Source organism: Carcharodon carcharias, chromosome 8 (genome assembly GCF_017639515.1).
Source record: "Carcharodon carcharias isolate sCarCar2 chromosome 8, sCarCar2.pri, whole genome shotgun sequence".
Lineage (NCBI taxonomy): Eukaryota > Metazoa > Chordata > Chondrichthyes > Lamniformes > Lamnidae > Carcharodon > Carcharodon carcharias.
This window is the reverse complement of record NC_054474.1, coordinates 84,051,323-84,066,160: the sequence shown is the minus strand read 5'-3', so window position 1 is coordinate 84,066,160 and position 14,838 is coordinate 84,051,323. Positions and strand designations below refer to the sequence as shown.

Here is a 14,838-nt window from a genome sequence, read left to right as displayed (position 1 = left end):
AAGATGGTTTCAGAATACAAGGGGCCTTTCAATATGGCATAACTATTTCTAGTCAAAGTGGTTTCACAAGACAAATTTTCCCCAAGATAGCCTCCATGAGAAAACTGGGAAGAGTGCCCTTCATATGCTCACACACATGTACACTTGCCCATTACACTTTGGACTGACTTACAGCCAAAAATAGAGAAGACTGTGATCTCACCATTGTAGCTGAATTCTAACCCAGCTCAATGCACCATTAAGTCCCCCAAGCCAGCTCACCAGAGAAGCTAACATGCAAACAACTAGTGGTAATGAACAGGAAACTAGACAACAGATATGAATATTGTTTTGCAGCAGCAATAGAAGTGCACTGACATTCAGCTATAGTGAAAGTCCAAAAGTGCACAACTTGCTTATAATGTAGCTCTTTGGCCATTAAGCAGTTCTCTATTTCTTCCATCAACAAACCAGAACAGACAAGCAAACAAAATGGCCAGAAAATGCTACATTCTGGAACCCATAGCAAGACAATTGCCTGGCAGAGTTTATTTGACTAACAGCAAGTCAGAGTCAGGTCAGTAGCTGCAAGACATCACCAGAACGTGCCAGGCCTGACCAACAGATCATTCAACACCCACAGTGCAGTTTTAAAGTCAATTCAGGTTGCTTCTGAAGGCTGAAGGCCACAACAGTAGGAAATGTATTGCTTCATAAATTGATCATCTGTTGCTGAATGCATCTAAGCCCCTCCTCCATGGGTACATTGTCAGATTGAGGTGGGGGGATGGGGGGGGTGGAGAAGGTAAGAGGGTGAAGAAGGGGGCTAAAAGGAGGGAGAATGAGTAAAAACAGCAAATATTCAAATAGGATTTTGGATTAAATTATGCAGCAACTGGTTTTTTGCCAGTTTAAGGCATTACAATTATAACATTTTAACACTTGTCCAGAAAAATGGTTACAAATACACTGAATGGTACAGTTTAGGGGTTAAGTTTAATCTAAATTGGAGAGAATGCTTATTTGGAGGTGGGAAGAAGAAAAACATATATCCTTTCATACTTCTGTCACAGTAAACTGTTTTTAATATTAAAAAGAGAGGGCTTTAGCTAGAATTAGAGAATTTATCTTTTAACCCCATTGATTACTGTACGCACTTTAGACCATGATTCCAAGTACAGTATAAAGAGGAGAGTGCCATAAAACAGGCAATCTAAAAAAACAATCTGTCAACAATCTCCAACATGCACAGCCCTGCTAAGCACAAAGCAGAGTCCAACAGTAAATAGTACGAAGGTAATTACTACTAATCTACTAATCTGGCAGATTGGAAAATGTCTGCATACACATATCTTTCCTGCACTCAAGCCCAAGCTTTCTGTTGCAGTCATAAAGATTGATTGTTGGAGAGCAAAGGCTGTGTGAACAAGTCCCAACATTCGAGTTGTGCACTCACAAGCTGCTCTTGCATATAGTCATTGGCACAAAGCTAGAACAACGAGGAGGAAAAATACAGTTCCCAGGAAAATCAGTCCTATTTACAGTTGAAGTCACGCCAGGGAAGAAAAGAAAATGAAAATCCAACCCTAAAAAATACAACCTGGAATATTTCACAAGTTTAAAGTTTGCGAAGGCAGTGCTTGCACTCCAATATTGAGCACCAGTGGTTCTGTGGAATCTTGTAACAGCCTCAAGTTTTGGGAGCGCGGTAAAGTTTCAAGTGATATACCAAAGATTCTCGGTCATAACACAGATCAAGGCCACACTTCAACTTCATTATAAGGATCCAGGTTTCAAGCAATCCATAGGGTTATGAAGTGGTTAGTTAGTTAAAGAACCCATCCAATTACAGTGTCATAGAAACCACAGATCTAAATTAGCAACAGCTAATGTTGGAAAATCAAAATCAGAAAATACTGCTTCTGATTAAGAAACCCACTCAAAACACATTAGCTCATCTTTCTCCTTCCAACATTTTGTAAATTACTTTCAAATATGGACAGCAATGTTGTTAGTCATAATTAAATGCTGTCATTTTACTACTCTGTTTTAACCCACTGATGCTTTGCTTACAGAGGGAACACCCATCATACTACTCATCCCATTTAGAACGTGTATTGCAAGCAGCATTTCCCAGTCCTCACCCTTTCCAGTGGCAGTCACCATATCACAAGATCAGTGCACATTCAGTCTAAACAAAATGGCGCTTCCCCTATGTCCTTCCTCACCTAGTCTCACATAAAGCAACTGGTGTACAGCACAGTAAGTGTCATCACTTAAAGTTGTTGCCACTTTCCTGAAAAGTACAACTTTAAGTGAAACAATTTTAAGTGAATCACATTTTCCCATTAAAACTGATGTAAAAGAAGTAGTTAGATTCCAAGGGCCTTGCTAATCAGAAAAAAATTAAAACATTATATGCTGCAAGCTGAAATATTCTACACTTCTAAATCACTATATTTATAAATTATATTTGTAAATGAAATAACAATAAATTTAATATAAAACAAATAAATTTTAAAATAAAAATATGCTAACTTTCTACATAGCTCCTGTTCACTGCTAGCCATCAATCCTGCTCACACATTCCACTTCCTGACCCTCCCTCTTAGCACCAACCTCCACAATTGTGGTCACTGCCACTCCCTAGTCGCAGCTTCCCTCTCCCGAACCCTCGCTGTGAGCAAGGACTCTAGAGGTGAACAGCGAGAGGCAGGAAGAGCGGCTTCAACTTGCAGGAGGTAAGCCGCAAGCTGGAGAGGTGACAAGAGGGAGGGTTAGGGAGTTGCAGAGTCCACAAACTGGAGGGTCGGCCACGAGACAGAGGGTCAGAGGCTGTGAACCAATGGGTCAAGTAGCGGCAGAGGCCGCTGCAAAATGGTGCCGATCGGGTCACGTGGCCCTACTTCAAGCCTGGCATGAAACAACTTTAAAATGAAACCTCCAACACTAAACAGGAATATGAACTCCATTAGCTGACCAACATTAAATTTTTTAATTTTATATGGAACGCTTCATGAATTTGCATTTCATCCTTGCGCAGGGGCCATGCTAATCTTCTCTGTATCGTTCCAATTTTACTATATGTGCTGACCAACATTAAAGCAGAACAACTTCAAACAGGGACTTACTGCATAAATAACCAACAGCTGAGCACAATTAATGAGGCAGTGACCAAGCCGAGTTGAAAAATGCAAACAATTGCATTTTACTTCCCTGGATTAGGGCCTCATGTGAACCCTTGAATTTGACCACAGCCATGAAGAGTTAAGCCATACATTTTGATTGGGGGGGGGGGGGGTGAAGAAGAGCAAGAAAGGGAGATGGAGGGCAAGTGGTGAAAAGGAAAGTTTAGAGCTAAACAAGTATCAGCAATTCTTTAGCAAATGAAGCTCAAAGTGGTCGTGTTGACGCAAGAGAATCATTCTAAATTCGAAATAAAAAGGTTCTAAGTAGGCCAGTTGAACAGTATAAATTTCTGTTAAATGAAGTTTATGAAAATCCATATTTTAAAAAAAAAACTTTGATTCACGTACATGCCGCGTTTTACTACACCTACTACCTTTATGACCATTACCGACAATGACAGGCACTGCTGCCATATGCAGCATTGAGCCAGGGCCACAAATTAAAAGCAGACCAGCAAATCTGGAGACGGAAGATGGACAGAAAAATGAAGTATTGGCAAATCAAGCAACCTATGGGTTGAATGGAACAGGTCAAAAATATTCAACCATCAACTTGCCACAAAATGAAAAACGTAGCAACTCTTGAAAACTGCCTCGAATGAAAGCTAATTTTACCCTTTCTGCAACTTAGCTGGATCACCTATGATTGATTGGTAACCAGTCAGTGCAAGCCAACGTCAAGGCTTTCTGAAAAGCATAGCCCTAAAATTATTTTACATTGTGGCAATACAAGTATTTTGCAGGCCCCTCAAGGACCAACTCCTGCCTGGCACTAAGCACGCTGAACTCAGGTGAGGTATGTTGTGAAGTGAACATTATCCACATGAGCCTCGAGAGTGAATGGCAGCTACCTACACAGAGTGGGCATGTCAAGCCTCAGCTCGATCAGGTCCTCACCCACATCTGCACGTGGTCCTCCAGCAGGAAAACACATACCAAACTTTAACCCAGTGGTGCTGAGAACAACTGTTGTATACCTCCCTACTCTGGCTAAGATCAGTGAATTCAGTATGAGCAAGATTTGCACTGTCCCTGGTCTTTATGGTTCAGTGAGTCACTGGATCACAATGGAAGGGGAGGCATTACAAATAGCATTTTCAGGCACATTGCAGATTTTCAAAATGTCTCTAATATTTCCTGTTTTTCTGGGGGAGTGCAGTGGGAAAAATCACCTAAAGTGCTTCCTCCTTTCAGAAAATAAGATTGTTCTCTTCAACAGTGTTAGCTGTGGCTCAGTTGGTAGCACACTCACCTGAGTCAGAAGGTTATGGGTTCAAGTCCCACTTCAGGGCTTGAGCACAAAAATCAAGGCTGGGACTCCAATGTAGTGCTAGGGAGTGCTGCACTGTCAGAGGGGCCATCAATCGGATGAGACAAATTGAAGTCCTATCTGCCCTCTTGGGCGGATGCAAGATTCCATGGATTTATTCAAAGAAGAGCAGGGGAGTTATCCCTGGTGTCCTGGCCAATATTGATTCCTCAATCAACATCACAGAAACATTATCTGGTCATTATCACATTGCTATTTGTGAGAGCTTAGTTGTGCACAACTGGCTGCTGCGGTTCTTAAAAGTGACTGCACTTCAAAAAAAATACTCCATTGGCTGTAAAGTGCTTTGGGATGCCCGGTTGGCATGAAAGGCACTATATAAATGCAAGTTTTTCTTTTAATATGCCAGTTTTATTGAAGAGCATTTCTATTCCTCTCATCCATGAGGTCAGGGCCTCAATAAACTAATCCTGAATAAAAGACACCTCCTGTCATTTATAACATCCAAAAACGTCAATTATCTGGGAATTTGAATTATCTGGCTTTGATTTTAAAATTGCAGATCTTGTGCTGGTAGCGTCCCTACCTTTGGACAAGGAGCTCCAGGTTCAAATCCCACCTCAGGACTTGGTGGACACAGAAGGTGCTTTTGTAACGTGGCAAAATAGGTTGATAGTCAGCCTATAAATCCTTCCAATGCACCTGATCACAGGCAGAGCAGCAGAGTTTCCTGGTCAGCCATACTGAAGAAGGCAATGTCAAACCACTGCAGTATTTTACCAAGTACAATCATGGACCAATCCATTGGATGTCCATGGTCACCCTCTTAAGAGCATGGTACCTGAAGGAGGAAGATTTAAGAATAGAATGTATTGTTTCCCTTTAGCCAATGTACGAAAGGGATACAATGCTCTATTCTTAAAATTAGCTTTTTCACAACTACACATCTCCTGCCCACTCCCTTCCTGCCCATCTTAGCCAGCTGCCAACAAGCTTCTGTGAATGGTGTCCAGGAGGTGCTGAAGAATGCCCTGCCCTATGATCCTGAATGTTCCCTCAACACACACCCTTTAAAGTCTTGTTTCAGGGAAAGGATTACACCACCCTCACAGTAAGACTTGGACCATAAAATAACAATAAATACTCCCTACAGATATGCATCCATGGCACAATGCAACAGCACCTTACACAGAAACCTCACTTACAAAGCCATGGTGCTATTTATCGTATTGACTAGCAGGAGCAGAAAAGGTGATTCACCCTTTAGTAGTATGGGAGATCGATATCACCAACAAGGACGATCAAAGCATAATCATAACATAATTAAAAACATTGATAAAGATCACCTTTGGATTTTTAACCTTTCCATAGGGCATATGATTGCATCAGAAAGAGAAAGTTTTCTCCCCCTCTCATAATACCGGCATTAAGTTTCCTTCTTGCCACTTTCCCTTTCTCATTGGGGTTTAGTCATCATCAACAGGCGGGCAAGTCATTCTCAGGCCTTATCCAACACAATACATGGATCCATGGAGAGCATGGCACTCAGTATGGAATTTTTTTAAAAATTCATTCATGGGATGTGGGCATCATTGGCTAGGCCAGCATTTATTGCCCATCCCTAATTGCCCTTGTTCAGACAGCATTTAAGAGTCAACCACATTGCTGTGCGTCTGGTGTTACATGGGCCAGACCAGGAAAGGACGGCAGATTTCCTTCCCTAAAGGGCATTAGTGAAGCAGATGGGTTTTTATGACAATCGACAATGGTTTTATGATCATCAATAGACTTTTTTTTAAATTCCAGATGTTTACTGAATTCAAATTTCACCATCTGTTGTGGTGGGATTCAAACCTGGGTCTCCGGATTACCAGTCCAGTGACAATACCGCTATACCACCGCCTCACCTAAATTGGAGCTACACTGTCCAGAACTATTCCAGTTTCCCTTCCTGGTCTGTTCCAAGTTACCTGATCTCAGGTAATGGTACAATTGTGCTTCAAGTTAGAACTAAAATTGTCCAGGGTCATCATTGTGACTCTTGCCACACATCAGGCTCAGATGACCCCCTCTCTTGTCCATCCCCTTCCTTGCTGGAATAGCCTACTAAAACTGGCACATAAAGAATGGGCATAGAGATATGGGAGGACTGACGTGGAACTGCATCAGAGACCAACTCAGCACCTTCAGGAGAAAAGGGTAGATAAATGGGAACCAAATGGAGATTCCTTCAACAATCACTTCTTTCCACTCCACACCAGCACTTCACATATCATCATTGTACAAATGGGGTTGGGAACAGATCACACAAATAATCAGGAACCTTACAACATGCCTTTCTATCTCACAGCATATTTTTTGCCTAATGCATGCCACCACTTTATTAGACCAATTGTTTTATTCCTCCATCCCTTACAGGATCCTTAATAAGAGTTGAATCAGCTTGAATAAAATATGCCCCATCATCAGCAAAGCACAGTGTTTGCTGTGGATATCCATGACAATACTAAACATGCACAACGTTCAGGACAGGAATAAATGTAATTGAATGTAAACAGATTCCAAGATTTAGAAAAGCGTTCTAAATTTTCCCAAGTAGAATAAAAGAAGACACACAAAATCCACTATATTGAAGGCGGGATGCATACCAGTGGCACCTTCACAGAACAGAATACATGTTTCTACCCACAATGAGTTTCTGAACTAAGTTAGGTAATATGAAGGGAAGGCACGAGCGCAAGGAGATGAGAAAATGATAGTATGAGAGAACAAAAACTAGTGCACGAGAGTCAGCAAAGAAAAATATGAAGAGAAGGAGGTCATTTAGCCACTTGTGCTTGCAGAAGAGAGGGTGGCAGAGAGAGCGGGAGAGGGAGAGCGAGGGGGAGGGTGACAGAGAGGGAGAGCGAGGGGGAGGGTGACAGAGAGGGAGAGCGAGGGGGAGGGTGACAGAGAGGGAGAGCGAGGGGGAGGGTGACAGAGAGGGAGAGCGAGGGGGAGGGTGACAGAGAGGGAGAGCGAGGGGGAGGGTGACAGAGAGGGAGAGCGAGGGGGAGGGTGACAGAGAGGGAGAGCGAGGGGGAGGGTGACAGAGAGGGAGAGCGAGGGGGAGGGTGACAGAGAGGGAGAGCGAGGGGGAGGGTGACAGAGAGGGAGAGCGAGGGGGAGGGTGACAGAGAGGGAGAGCGAGGGGGAGGGTGACAGAGAGGGAGAGCGAGGGGGAGGGTGACAGAGAGGGAGAGCGAGGGGGAGGGTGAGAGAGAGGGAGAGCGAGGGGGGAGGGCGAGAGAGAGGGAGAGCGAGGGGGGAGGGCGAGAGAGAGGGAGAGCGAGGGGGGAGGGCGAGAGAGAGGGAGAGCAAGCTGGGAGGGCGAGAGAGAGGGAGAGCGAGGGGGGAGGGCGAGAGAGAGGGAGAGCGAGGGGGGAGGGCGAGAGAGAGGGAGAGCGAGGGGGAGGGTGACAGAGAGGGAGAGCGAGGGGGAGGGTGACAGAGAGGGAGAGCGAGGGGGAGGGTGACAGAGAGGGAGAGCGAGGGGGAGGGTGACAGAGAGGGAGAGCGAGGGGGAGGGTGACAGAGAGGGAGAGCGAGGGGGAGGGTGACAGAGAGGGAGAGCGAGGGGGAGGGTGACAGAGAGGGAGAGCGAGGGGGAGGGTGACAGAGAGGGAGAGCGAGGGGGAGGGTGACAGAGAGGGAGAGCGAGGGGGAGGGTGACAGAGAGGGAGAGCGAGGGGGAGGGTGACAGAGAGGGAGAGCGAGGGGGAGGGTGACAGAGAGGGAGAGCGAGGGGGAGGGTGACAGAGAGGGAGAGCGAGGGGGAGGGTGACAGAGAGGGAGAGCGAGGGGGAGGGTGACAGACAGGGAGAGCGAGGGGGGAGGGTGACAGACAGGGAGAGCGAGGGGGAGGGTGACAGACAGGGAGAGCGAGGGGGAGGGTGACAGACAGGGAGAGCGAGGGGGAGGGTGACAGACAGGGAGAGCGAGGGGGAGGGTGACAGACAGGGAGAGCGAGGGGGAGGGTGACAGACAGGGAGAGCGAGGGGGAGGGTGACAGACAGGGAGAGCGAGGGGGAGGGTGACAGACAGGGAGAGCGAGGGGGAGGGTGACAGACAGGGAGAGCGAGGGGGAGGGTGACAGACAGGGAGAGCGAGGGTGACAGGGAGAGAGGGTGACAAAGAGAGAGAGGGAGAAGGTGACAGAGAGAGAGAGGGAGAGGGTGACAGAGAGAGAGGGGGAGAGGGTGACAGAGAGAGAGGGGGAGAGGGTGACAGAGAGGGGGAGAGGGTGACAGAGAGGGAGAGGGTGACAGAGAGGGAGAGGGTGACAGAGAGGGAGAGGGTGACAGAGAGAGAGAGGGAGAGGGTGACAGAGAGAGAGAGGGAGAGGGTGACAGAGAGAGAGAGGGAGAGGGTGACAGAGAGAGAGAGGGAGAGGGTGACAGAGAGAGGGGGGAGAGGGTGACAGAGAGAGGGAGGGAGAGGGTGACAGAGAGAGGGAGGGAGAGGGTGACAGAGAGAGGGAGGGAGAGGGTGACAGAGAGAGGGAGGGAGAGGGTGACAGAGAGAGGGAGGGAGAGGGTGACAGAGAGAGGGAGGGAGAGGGTGACAGAGAGAGGGAGGGAGAGGGTGACAGAGAGAGGGAGGGAGAGGGGGAGAGAGTGAGAGAGGGAGAGGGTGAGAGAGAGAGGGAGAGGGTGAGAGAGAGAGGGAGAGGGTGAGAGAGAGAGGGAGAGGGTGAGAGAGAGAGGGAGAGGGTGAGAGAGAGAGAGAGGGAGAGGTGGGGGACAGGTTGGGGGGCAGAAAACACAATAGGGGTGTGTACTGGAAGGGGGCGGGGGCAAGAAACACAGGAGATGAGGTGTGGGAGGGAAAGAGAACCTAGAGACAGAGTATGTGGCAAAGCCGAGAGAGAAGGTTGGGGCTGAGCAAAACCCAACAAAGGTAGGGGATTGTGGGGCGAAGGGGGTGGCAGTGGTAACAATCAGACAAATCGGGAGAGGGATGGGAGGGACACGAGATTGGGGGAGGTGGGTGGGGACATGTGAGATTCCGGGGAGGGGGACATGAGAGTCGTGGGCGGGTGGATGGTTGGGTTGTAAGAGTCAGGAGGGGTAGATGGGACGTGAGTTGGGAGGAGGCTCTGGAGCGGGGGCATGAAAGTCCGAGGAAGGGGAAAGAGGGAGGGGAGAGGGGGATCGTGAGTGATGGGGGTGGGGAACGTTAGGGACGGGCAGGGGAGTGGGGGAACGCGAGGGACGGGCAGGGGAGTGGGGGAACGCGAGGGACGGGCAGGGGAGTGGGGGAACGCGAGGGACGGGCAGGGGAGTGGGGGAACGCGAGGGACGGGCAGGGGAGTGGGGGAACGCGAGGGACGGGCAGGGGAGTGGGGGAACGCGAGGGACGGGCAGGGGAGTGGGGGAACGCGAGGGACGGGCAGGGGAGTGGGGGAACGCGAGGGACGGGCAGGGGAGTGGGGGAACGCGAGGGACGGGCAGGGGAGTGGGGGAACGCGAGGGACGGGCAGGGGAGTGGGGGAACGCGAGGGACGGGCAGGGGAGTGGGGGAACGCGAGGGACGGGCAGGGGAGTGGGGGAACGCGAGGGACGGGCAGGGGAGTGGGGGAACGCGAGGGACGGGCAGGGGAGGGGGAGGAACGCGAGGGACGGGGAGGGGGGAGGAACGCGAGGGACGGGGGTGGGGGAGGAACGCGAGGGACGGGGAGGGGGAGGAACGCGAGGGACGGGGAGGGGGAGGAACGCGAGGGACGGGGAGGGGGAGGAACGCGAGGGACGGGGAGGGGGAGGAACGCGAGGGACGGGGAGGGGGAGGAACGCGAGGGACGGGGAGGGGGAGGAACGCGAGGGACGGGGAGGGGGAGGAACGCGAGGGACGGGGAGGGGGAGGAACGCGAGGGACGGGGAGGGGGAGGAACGCGAGGGACGGGGAGGGGGAGGAACGCGAGGGACGGGGAGGGGGGAGGAACGCGAGGGACGGGGAGGGGGAGGAACGCGAGGGACGGGGAGGGGGAGGAACGCGAGGGACGGGGAGGGGGAGGAACGCGAGGGACGGGGAGGGGGAGGAACGCGAGGGACGGGGAGGGGGAGGAACGCGAGGGACGGGGAGGGGGAGGAACGCGAGGGACGGGGAGGGGGAGGAACGCGAGGGACGGGGAGGGGGAGGAACGCGAGGGACGGGGAGGGGGAGGAACGCGAGGGACGGGGAGGGGGAGGAACGCGAGGGACGGGGAGGGGGAGGAACGCGAGGGACGGGGAGGGGGAGGAACGCGAGGGACGGGGAGGGGGAGGAACGCGAGGGACGGGGAGGGGGAGGAACGCGAGGGACGGGGAGGGGGAGGAACGCGAGGGACGGGGAGGGGGAGGAACGCGAGGGACGGGGAGGGGGAGGAACGCGAGGGACGGGGAGGGGGAGGAACGCGAGGGACGGGGAGGGGGAGGAACGCGAGGGACGGGGAGGGGGAGGAACGCGAGGGACGGGGAGGGGGAGGAACGCGAGGGACGGGGAGGGGGAGGAACGCGAGGGACGGGGAGGGGGAGGAACGCGAGGGACGGGGAGGGGGAGGAACGCGAGGGACGGGGAGGGGGAGGAACGCGAGGGACGGGGAGGGGGAGGAACGCGAGGGACGGGGAGGGGGAGGAACGCGAGGGACGGGGAGGGGGAGGAACGCGAGGGACGGGGAGGGGGAGGAACGCGAGGGACGGGGAGGGGGAGGAACGCGAGGGACGGGGAGGGGGAGGAACGCGAGGGACGGGGAGGGGGAGGAACGCGAGGGACGGGGAGGGGGAGGAACGCGAGGGACGGGGAGGGGGAGGAACGCGAGGGACGGGGAGGGGGAGGAACGCGAGGGACGGGGAGGGGGAGGAACGCGAGGGACGGGGAGGGGGAGGAACGCGAGGGACGGGGAGGGGGAGGAACGCAAGGGACGGGGAGGGGGAGGAACGCGAGGGACGGGGAGGGGGAGGAACGCGAGGGACGGGGAGGGGGAGGAACGCGAGGGACGGGGAGGGGGAGGAACGTGAGGGGTGGGAAGGGAGGGAGAACGTGAGGGACGGGGTGGGGTGAACATGAGGGACATGAGAGATGGGGAGGGGGGTACGTGAGTGACCGTGGAGTGGGTGGAGAACATGAGGGACGGGCAGGGGGAGTAACGTGAATGAAAACAGAGGGGGAACGTGAGTGACGGGGCGGGGGGGACCACGAGTGACGGGGAGGACGTGAGGGACGGGGAGTGGGGGAGAAGGAGAGGGACGGGGAGTGGGGGAGAAGGAGAGGGACGGGGAGTGGGGGAGAAGGAGAGGGACGGGGAGTGGGGGAGAAGGAGAGGGACGGGGAGTGGGGGAGAAGGAGAGGGACGGGGAGTGGGGGAGAAGGAGAGGGACGGGGAGTGGGGGAGAAGGAGAGGGACGGGGAGTGGGGGAGAAGGAGAGGGACGGGGAGTGGGGGGGAGAGGAGAGGGACGGGGAGTGGGGGAGAAGGAGAGGGACGGGGAGTGGGGGAGAAGGAGAGGGACGGGGAGTGGGGGAGAAGGAGAGGGACGGGGAGTGGGGGAGAAGGAGAGGGCCGGGGAGTGGGGGAGAAGGAGGGGGACGGGAGTGGGGGAGAAGGAGGGGGAGGAGGAGTGGGGGAGAAGGAGGGGAAGGGGGTGTGGGGGAGAAGGAGAGGGACGGGGAGTGGGGGAGAAGGAGAGGGACGGGGAGTGGGGGAGAACGTGAGGGACGGGGAGTGGGGGAGAACGTGAGGGACGGGGAGTGGGGGAGAACGTGAGGGACGGGGAGTGGGGGAGAACGTGAGGGACGGGGAGTGGGGGAGAACGTGAGGGACGGGGAGAATGTAAGGAATGGGGAGGGGGACGAACGTGAGGGGCGGGGAGGCCGGGGGGAGAACGTGAGAGACGGGGCGTGGGGGAGAACGTGAAGGACGGGGAGTGGGGGGAGAACGTGAGATACGGCGAGTGGGGGGAGAACGTACGATACGGCGAGTGGGGGGAGAACGTACGATACGGCGAGTGGGGGGAGAACGTGAGGGACGGCGAGTGGGGGGAGAACGTGAGGGACGGCGAGTGGGGGGAAAAGGTGAGGGACGGCGAGTGGGGGGAGAACGTGAGGGACGGCGAGTGGGGGGAGAACGTGAGGGACGGCGAGTGAGGGGACAAGGTGAGGGACGGCGAGTGAGGGGACAAGGTGAGGGACGGCGAGTGGGGGGACAAGGTGAGGGACGGCGAGTGGGGGGACAACGTGAGGGACGGCGAGTGGGGGGAGAACGTGAGGGACGGCGAGTGGGGGGAGGAACGTGAGGGACGGCGAGCGGGGGGACAACGTGAGGGACGGCGAGCGGGGGGACAACGTGAGGGACCGGGAGTGGCGGGACAACGTGAGGGACCGGGAGTGGGGGGACAACGTGAGGGACCGGGAGTGGGGGGAGGAACGTGAGGGACAGGGAGTAGGGGGAGGAATGTGAGGGACCGGGATGGGGGGAGGAAAGTCAGGGACCGGGATGGGGGGAGGAACGTCAGGGACCGGGATGGGGAGGAAAGTGAGGAAGGGGATGGGGAGGAACGTGAGCGACAGAGGGGGGATTGGAATGTGAGCGACGGAAAGGGGGGGGGGAATGTGAAGGACGGGAACATTAGGGACAGGGTGGAGTGGGAACGTGACGGACGGGAAGCGGGGGAAAGTGAGTGACGGGCGGGGTGGGATGAACGTGAGGGACATGAGCGATGGGGAGGGGGAAAAGTGAGTGACCATGGAGGGGGTGGAGAACATGAGGGACGGGCAGGGGGAGTAACGTGAGTGACGGGGAAGTGGGGGGGAACATGAGTTCCGGGGAGCAGGAGAGCGGGACGCGGACGGGTGGGTGAGAAACGTGAGGGACCGGGGCGTGGGGGGAGAACGTGAGGGACCGGGGCGTGGGGGGAGAACGTGAGGGACGGCGAGTGGGGGGAGAACGTGAGGGACGGCGAGTGGGGGGAGAACGTGAGGGACGGCGAGTGGGGGGAGAACGTGAGGGACGGCGAGTGGGGGGAGAACGTGAGGGACGGCGAGTGGGGGGGAGAACGTGAGGGACGGCGAGTGGGGGGGAGAACGTGAGGGACGGCGAGTGGGGGGGAGAACGTGAGGGACGGCGAGTGGGGGGGAGAACGTGAGGGACGGCGAGTGGGGGGAGGAACGTGAGGGACGGCGAGTGGGGGGAGAACGTGAGGGACGGCGAGTGGGGGGAGAACGTGAGGGACGGCGAGTGGGGGGAGAACGTGAGGGACGGCGAGTGGGGGGAGAACGTGAGGGACGGCGAGTGGGGGGGAGAACGTGAGGGACGGCGAGTGGGGGGAGAACGTGAGGGACGGCGAGTGGGGGGAGAACGTGAGGGACGGCGAGTGGGGGGGAGAACGTGAGGGACGGCGAGTGGGGGGAGAACGTGAGGGACGGCGAGTGGGGGGAGAACGTGAGGGACGGCGAGTGGGGGGAGAACGTGAGGGACGGCGAGTGGGGGGAGAACGTGAGGGACGGCGAGTGGGGGGAGAACGTGAGGGACGGCGAGTGGGGGGAGAACGTGAGGGACGGCGAGTGGGGGGAGAACGTGAGGGACGGCGAGTGGGGGGAGAACGTGAGGGACGGCGAGTGGGGGGAGAACGTGAGGGACGGCGAGTGGGGGGAGAACGTGAGGGACGGCGAGTGGGGGGAGAACGTGAGGGACGGCGAGTGGGGGGAGAACGTGAGGGACGGCGAGTGGGGGGAGAACGTGAGGGACGGCGAGTGGGGGGAGAACGTGAGGGACGGCGAGTGGGGGGAGAACGTGAGGGACGGCGAGTGGGGGGAGAACGTGAGGGACGGCGAGTGGGGGGAGAACGTGAGGGACGGCGAGTGGGGGGAGAACGTGAGGGACGGCGAGTGGGGGGGAGAACGTGAGGGACGGCGAGAGTGGGGGGGAGAACGTGAGGGACGGCGAGTGGGGGGAGAACGTGAGGGACGGCGAGTGGGGGGAGAACGTGAGGGACGGCGAGTGGGGGAGAACGTGAGGGACGGCGAGTGGGGGAGAACGTGAGGGACGGCGAGTGGGGGGAGAACGTGAGGGGACGGCGAGTGGGGGGAGAACGTGAGGGACGGCGAGTGGGGGGAGAACGTGAGGGACGGCGAGTGGGGGGAGAACGTGAGGGACGGCGAGTGGGGGGGAGAACGTGAGGGACGGCGAGTGGGGGAGAACGTGAGGGACGGCGAGTGGGGGGAGAACGTGAGGACGGCGAGAGTGGGGGGAGAACGTGAGGGACGGCGAGTGGGGGGGAGAACGTGAGGGACGGGGAGGGGGGGGAACATGAGGGACGGCGAGATGGGGGGAGAACGTGAGGTGACGGCGAGTGGGGGGAGAACGTGAGGGACGGGGAGTGGGGGGAGA

At 55.6% G+C, this 14,838-nt stretch overlaps 1 protein-coding gene and 1 non-coding gene across 3 annotated transcripts in view; both read right to left on the bottom strand.

The window, feature by feature from the left end:
- Positions 1 to 14,838, bottom strand: part of LOC121280718 (protein FAM53A-like) — a 146,147-nt gene that overhangs the window by 108,559 nt on the left and 22,750 nt on the right. The window lies entirely within an intron of this gene.
- Positions 2,978 to 3,087, bottom strand: LOC121281638. Its single transcript, XR_005943896.1, has one exon. It is a non-coding gene; the product is annotated as a U6 spliceosomal RNA (small nuclear RNA).